We start from the raw sequence: 7,741 nt of genomic DNA, 5'->3' as shown, positions 1-7,741 counted from the left end.
TTTGTGAGAGGAAATGTATACATACATTTATATATATATATATATATAGGTGATCAAACTTTTTACTTAATATATGTGAGACCTATATATACGTTTAAATAGGCATTTCATGTTTGTGGGCCCCATGTGCAATCATAAAAAATGAGCCCCACATGTAAATCCACCTATGTATATCCTTTACTATAAAGTTTACAAATAATTTTTAAAATAGGCCTCACACATTTTAACATATGCATAATATGTAATATGAGGCCCTACATACTATTAATTGACATGTATGTGGGGCCCATATACCATAGGTGGGCCCCACATACCATTGATGGACATATATGTAGGGTTTACATATATTTTTCAATGTGGACCTCACATACGATTAGTGGATATATATGTGGGGTCCATGTGTGGACATATATGTGGGGCCCACATACATTTTCCAAAATGGTCCCTACATACCATTGGTGGACATATATGTAGGGTCCACATACATTTTTCAAGGTGGCCCCCACATACCATTGGTGGGTCTCACACATTCAAATAATTTTTTGTCAAAAGATAATCTATTTTCTTCAAAGCATGTGCGTCATTCACATATTTGAAGAAGATGCGAAGTGCTAAATAATTGTAAAAGCTTCATTTAAAGCTTTCCGAAAAACAAACAAGATTTCCTACCCACTCTCTACCCATCATGAATTGCAGCCACACATATCTATAATGAATTAAGAGATATGTGGCTGCAATTCACGAGAATCACAATGGGTATAGAGTGGGTAGGAAAAGTGAGTAGAAAATCTAGGTTCCTTGAAAAAACCCAAATTAAGGATGCTCCCATCTTTTACAGGCTAGAGCTTTTTCCCAATAGATCCCTCCATTGTCAAATGGGAAAAACCTAAAATTTGGGCTTCCGAGCTTCTAAACAGCCCAAAAGCCCATGGGAGAAGACTTGGCAAAAGCTCGGGCTTCTAAATAAAGGTGGATCTCCTTCTATGAGTATGAAATTACCTATTTATAAATTGAATTTAGGGTTAAATAATTAAACTACCGAGAAAAGATCTTACCCTAATGTTTGCATAATCACTTAAGGTACTTCTATAATTTGTGACAATGGACACAATCACTCATTCCGTCATTTCATCATTGATACCTGCTAGCATGTGATGCCACATGACTTTTTTTTCAAAACGCCTAAATTATCCTTTTTATGGTCCAAAATATACTTCGGTCTTTAGTGATAAAGAGGAAAGAGGAAAGAAGAAAGAGAAGAATAAAAAAACAGGATTTGGAGGAGCAAATGTCTGGTTTTTTCTATGAATGTCTCCACTTCTGTCACTGATTTCTCTCTTCAATCGCCAAGGATTCTCAGATCTATGGTGTCTCCAAGCTATTCTATGGGCTTCTCCTCCTCTCCATTGTTGGAGCTTCTACTACATTTAGGACAACCCCAATCTCAACTGTTTGTTCCAACATTGCCAAAAAAACCCAGTCTCCTCAACTTTGAAGGCCCCTTTTTATTTTACTCTTTTAGCTTTGTAATCTAGCAGTCGACATATGTGACCCAATTTCGATATTGAGCCTAACTGCTTTGGCCAAATATATCACTGTAAAAATTGTTCTCTATTTTTCTTAGGCTCAGTTTGGAAGGAGTACAAATGCAAATTTGTTTTGTGTAAAACCTTGTATTTTGTATTATTTTGTATGTATTTGCATTCTATAAATTTGTATTTGTACTCCTTCCAAACTGAGCCTTAGGGAAAATTCCCAATTAGTACCATGTACTTCGGGCATAGTGCAATTTTTGGTCCCCAAACTTTAAAATGTGACAATTCAGTACCCAAACTTTCAAAATGTGTCAATCCAATACCTATCGTTAATCAATTGTTAATCAACTGTTAAATGGCATTTAAAAGACACAAATGCCCTCAAAGTGTTATCTAATTTTCTTTATCAACCATCCAAACATTGACAAAAAATTAACAATCCCAAATCCTTGCATTTTCTATTCAAAAATGTTGACAAAAAATTAACATACCTCAACTTTCTTGAACAGAAGAGGCAAGGATTTGGGACTGTTAATTTTTTGTCAACTTTTGAATGATCGATCAAGAAAATTATATGACAAGCGAAGGGCGTTTGTATCTTTTTCAAATGCCACTTAATGGCCGATTAACAGCTAAAAAGGTCTTCAATTTTAGTTCGATTTGTGGTTATGAAGTTGTGTTATAGCTCTTTTGAACCCTATAATTTATTATTTTTTCTGAAATCGAATTTTATATATCTTTTTTTATTCCTCTCTCTATTTTCATGATGAATATCGGAGACTTGGGTTTCACCCACGTTGTCTTGGGCATGTATTTCTGTTTCGATTTACTCATGTGGACAATTACCTCATAAATTATGGATCACCCACTAATACATCAGTGGAAATTTGTCTTTGTGTTTGATATATTCAGTCCCCTATTCCTTTCAACCTCCAAAAACATTTTAGCCAACACCACTACTTCCTCCACCACCATTTCACCTTTGTATCATATAGCTTGAATCCTTGATGGGACCTCTAAGTACAACTTTCCAATCCAAAAGCAAAGAAGGCATTGGATTTGGCTATATTTCTTCTCATTTGTCTAACAAAGCAATAATGTGAGCATGGGATGCTTCTCTATTTCAACTCAAGATTTCATCCTCCTCAACAATTGTCAAATACATAATGGTTCTCTGATGAAAGAGTTTTCTGTGAACATTACTTCAGACAGGCTCACCCTGGTCATGTGTGTGTGCCCTGTAACTTCTTTTTCTGTCCCATCTCATCGGAGATTTCGTCAGGATTTGCATCAGTCACCTTCTCTAGTGTGTTTTTTCTCTCCGGTGTGTTTGATAATCTTTACCTCTTTACTTATTGGAAGGATAATATGGTCATGTTATCTTTTTCATCAATATTTAACGGCTTTGTCCATTGTCATAAATTATAATGGTACTTTAAGTGATTATACAAGCATTAGGGTAAGTTCTTGTCTATTTGCTAAACCATCCCTAAATATTTAATCCTTGAATTTATTAATTAAATAATAATTTCAAATTGTAATGTTCACTTGATAATAAAAATTTAATATATTTGATTAGTAGATTGTTCTTCTTGCAAATCCATTTATAACCATAATATATAAAACATATATTTGCCTTCCTTTTAGTGCGGTTGATAAAAGCTAGATTTGATTATAACAATACTATATATAATTGATAATTGCCTTGATTTATGTATATCATAAAAGTGGAAAGAAAGTATAAAATTCATATAAGGTTGTGTGTTTTTATTCTTCAGTCTTATACACGGGCATTATAGATGCACATTTACTTGGAATTCTCACACGTGCCCACAGCACATCCCAACTATATATTGAGAACATCTCCACATGATAAGTATAGGAGATGTTTCCAATACATGGTGAGATGTGCATGCGGGGCACATATGGGGTGTGCTTTGTAGGGTGCCAATCTGAACTCCATTTACTAGTATTGACCATTGACTATAATATTCATTATGGTCTTCACCCAATTTTCTTAGATGTTGTATAACCAACCTAATCCTCTTCTTTTTATCTTTGTGGAGAAACACAAGCTAAATCATACACGTACTGGTTTTCTTTCCTTTCTATCAATGAGAACTAGACCTGTTCATGGGCCGGGTGGCCCGACGGGCCGGCCCAGCCTGGCCCGATCCCCGGACAGGCTTGAATGTGGTTATAGGCCCGCAGGCTTAAATTCGGGCCAAAAAGCCCGGCATGCAATAAATTCGAGCCGGGCTCGGGTTTTGTCAAAAATAGCCCAGCCCGACCTAATATTAGACTTAAAGTGAGTAATGTGGTTATATCCATTTGAATAAATTTTTTGATTTAAGAATGTAAAACTGTGTTTTAAAATATAAAAGAAAGGGGAAAAAAACCATCTTGTAGGCCCATTGTTCATTTAAATAGGAAAAAAACTATCTGAATTTTTAATTCTAATTTGAATAGGTAAAATTGTTTTTTTTTTTAATTAGGTCGGGCTTCGGGCTTTTTATCAGGGCCGGGCTCGGGCCCAAGTCATAGGCCCGTTGGTCGGATCGGGCTGGGCTCAGACTCGAACCTAGCATATTTCCCTTAATGACAAGTGAAAGCCCGGCCCGGCCCAACCCATAAACAGGTCTAATGACAACAATACAAATCTACATGGGCGCAGGAAGGCATCGATCAGAAATTTGCTCACTTGTCAAGGATGAGATGCCTAAGTTGTCCACAAAAAGTTGAATCTTTTCTGTGCTCAATGATGAGATGCCTAAGTTGCTTTTGACAATTTTGTTTGCTAACAGGTGGATGGGGGGAAGTGATGAAAGCTTTGTAACAAGAATTAATTGTCGCTTCTCATAGTAAGTACCCAAGTCCAAGTGCTTTTGTGTGGCAGCCCCCTCTTTAGGTATGGTTAAAGCTAACACATATGAGAGTTTCTCTGTTGGAGCAGCTAGTGGTTTTGGTTTTTTGCTCAAAAATGAGCATGGCTCTTTTGTTTTTGGTAAATGTGGATCTCGTAAGGTTATTTCTGCTATCTATGCTGAAGTTGTGGCAATTAGGAAGTGTTGTTTACCTGTTAGATAGTTGGGCTTATCAAATTTGATCATTGAAAGTGATTATTTGTCTTTAATAAATTCTCTTTCTACTAGATCCTTTAATTGTTCTCCTCAGGTTTGGCTTATCTTAAATGGCATTTTCTCTAATGTTGCTTTTGCGTACAAACAAGCAAATTGTTCCAGTTCATCTACTAGCTTCAAAAGGAGTAGTTGGTCCACACCTCTTGCCTGGTTGGCCACTTCTCTTATGGCTAACTGCCATCAGGCTGTGGATGCTATGGTGTTGCATCCTCCTTAGTTTAGTGTCTCTTAGTCCTATGTGTTTTTTCTAGTCATTGTTTTTTCACATCTATTTATATGTTGTTGTTTTTGTTTTCATTCTTCTTATTGATTTTGCTTTTCTACCAGAAAAACTCTTAACTCATATATATATATATATAAAGTAAAACAAGAAAATGAAGAAATTTTCTCCTTTTTATAATTTTTTAATTCCATGTCATTTTCCAAACTACCAATAAATGAAGAGTGTCTCTAACTCTATTTCCCACTCTTGCCTATCCGGTGTAGAATGTTTTTAATCTTTAACTTTATCTCATTTTTTTTATTTCATCTACATATGATAGGATACACACATCTCATCCGGTTTGGGGTTTGGAGTTTTGTATTTTCATGCCACTGTCAACCCAGTTTTTGAATCGTCTATTCTCAGTTGGCAAAGGGAGAACTTTTTTCAATTGTATTCTCTCATACTTGGTAGATGAAGAGCTTTCATGTCATTCTCTATTTTTTAGAGAAATGGGGGCAGAAAGACCAGGTAGACCAGGCGAAGAACACCAAATCTGTAAATCACTGAAGCCATCTCCTGTCTTTCTTTTCAAAGAACTTGGTACTTGGTACTTGGAAGAGGAAAACTTTCACGTCATTCTCCATTTTTGAGAGAAACAAGGGGGCGGAAATAGCGGCGAAAAAACCAGATAAACCAGGCGAAGAACATCAAATCGGTAAATCACTGAAGCCATATCCTTTCTTCCTTCTCTATTTCGAATACAGTATAAGTTTTTTTGTTTTTTTTTTAACTAAAAATAGAGGCGGAAATAAAAGACAAAAGCTGACCAAGGCGGAAAAGAAAGACCAGGCGTGATCAGGTGAAAGAAGATCAAGCAGACCAGGTTTGTTTTGATTGAATGTATGTTGTGAATAGAATAAATGTTATTAGTAAGAAAAATAGTAAAAAAAAAAAAAAAAAAAAAAAACACAAACTTGATGTTGTTAAAACACCCATTTTCCCTTAACCAAGTAAAGAAGATGAATATAAATGGGTTGAAACCCACCTATATTAACTACAATGTACTTAAATAGCTTGACCCGTTTGTCGTGTAATACACGGTTCATGTTACTCCTCTTTATCTTTAATTTAAATAACAAAAACTAACAAAATTAAATAAATAAATTATTTAAGTATTAGATACTAAAATAAAAAAACCAGTTATATTGTTATTTTGAATTTTTTAATTTTTTAATCCACATTTTTTTGAAAAATATATTTAAAATTCCAATAACAAAAATTTTAAATATTTTACATATTAATTAAATATGTAAAATAACTAAATTAACAGTATTTATTTAATTTTTTAATAGTATACATTAACATTCTTTTATATATGGTATTTATTTAATTTAATTATGGTATTTATTTTTTAATTAAATAAATAGCAGTATTTTTTAATTAAGGTATTTATTATTAATTCCAGTATCTTTTATTTATTAAATTAGTGTTATTTATTGCGGTATTTTTTATTAGTTACAGTATTTATTATTTATTCCGGTATTTAATTAGTTTTTTAATAACAATATTTATTAAAATAAAATAATTCTTTTAACTAATGGTATTTATTTAATTTTGATATTAAATTACAATATGTTTTTATTAACTATAGTATTTATTTAATTATGGTCTTTTTTAATTAATTAAATAGCAGTATTTTTAATACTATTTAACAATAACTAAGGTATTTATTATTAATTCCGCTGTGTAATTATGGTATTAATTTAAATAACAGCATTTATTTAATTATAATATTTTTATTGATTAACAGTATTTTTATTAAATACAGTACTTTTATTTATTAAATTAGTGTTATTTATTTGTGATAATTTTTGTTAATTGCAATATTTATTTAACTAGCGAAGGGAGCCCCTACGTTGCAGGGGCTATATGCAAAAATATGATATTAACGAATTGTGAATTAAAAATATTATAATGTGCATATGGAACAAAAAGACCAAAATTTATGTTGTTTGTTTGAACAAAAAAACAATAATATAGAGAATTTCAGTTTACTTTTGGGGGATCAGCTTGGCACGGCCCAAGCCCATGTGGAATACTATAATTATGAAAATACTATAATTATTGAAAATATGGGTAATTAGTATTGTTAATTAACAGTATTAAAATACTGAAATTATTAAAAATACTATAATCATTAACAATGTTTTTAACTGTTAATTATTAAAATACTGTAATTTATTAACAGTAACAGTTTTTTAATAATTAACAGTATTTAATAGGTATTTATTAAAATACAGATAATTATTAAAATGTTGTTAACTGTTAATAAATACTGTATTTATGAAAATACTATAATTATTGAAAATATGGTTAATTAGTACTGTTAATTAATAGTATTAAAATACGGAAATTATTATTATTATTATTATTATTATTATTATTATTATTATTTTATTATTATTTTATTATTATTTAAAATACATTGTGCACATTTCTAATTGACCCGTACTGTGTACAGGTCCAAATGAACCGTAATGAGTACGGGTCTGGATCAGTTGGACCTGACTATTCGTATTCGTGTTTTAATTATCAAATATACTGAAAATACTGCTAATTATTAAAATATTGTTAATTATTGAAAATACTGTTAATTATTAAGATACTGTTTATCAAATATACTGCTAAAATACTATATTTACTGTGATTATCAAATATATTGAAAGTACTGTTAATTATTAAAATATTGTTTATCAAATATGCTTTTAAAATACTATATTTACTGTAATTACCAAATATACTGAAAATACTGTTTATTATTAAAATACTGTTAACTGTTAATAAATGTTGTATTTATGAGA

The sequence above is a fragment of the Nelumbo nucifera genome, chromosome 1 (genome assembly GCF_055504915.1).
Source record: "Nelumbo nucifera cultivar China Antique chromosome 1, China Antique-T2T, whole genome shotgun sequence".
Lineage (NCBI taxonomy): Eukaryota > Viridiplantae > Streptophyta > Magnoliopsida > Proteales > Nelumbonaceae > Nelumbo > Nelumbo nucifera.
Note: the sequence above shows the minus strand (reverse complement) of the source record.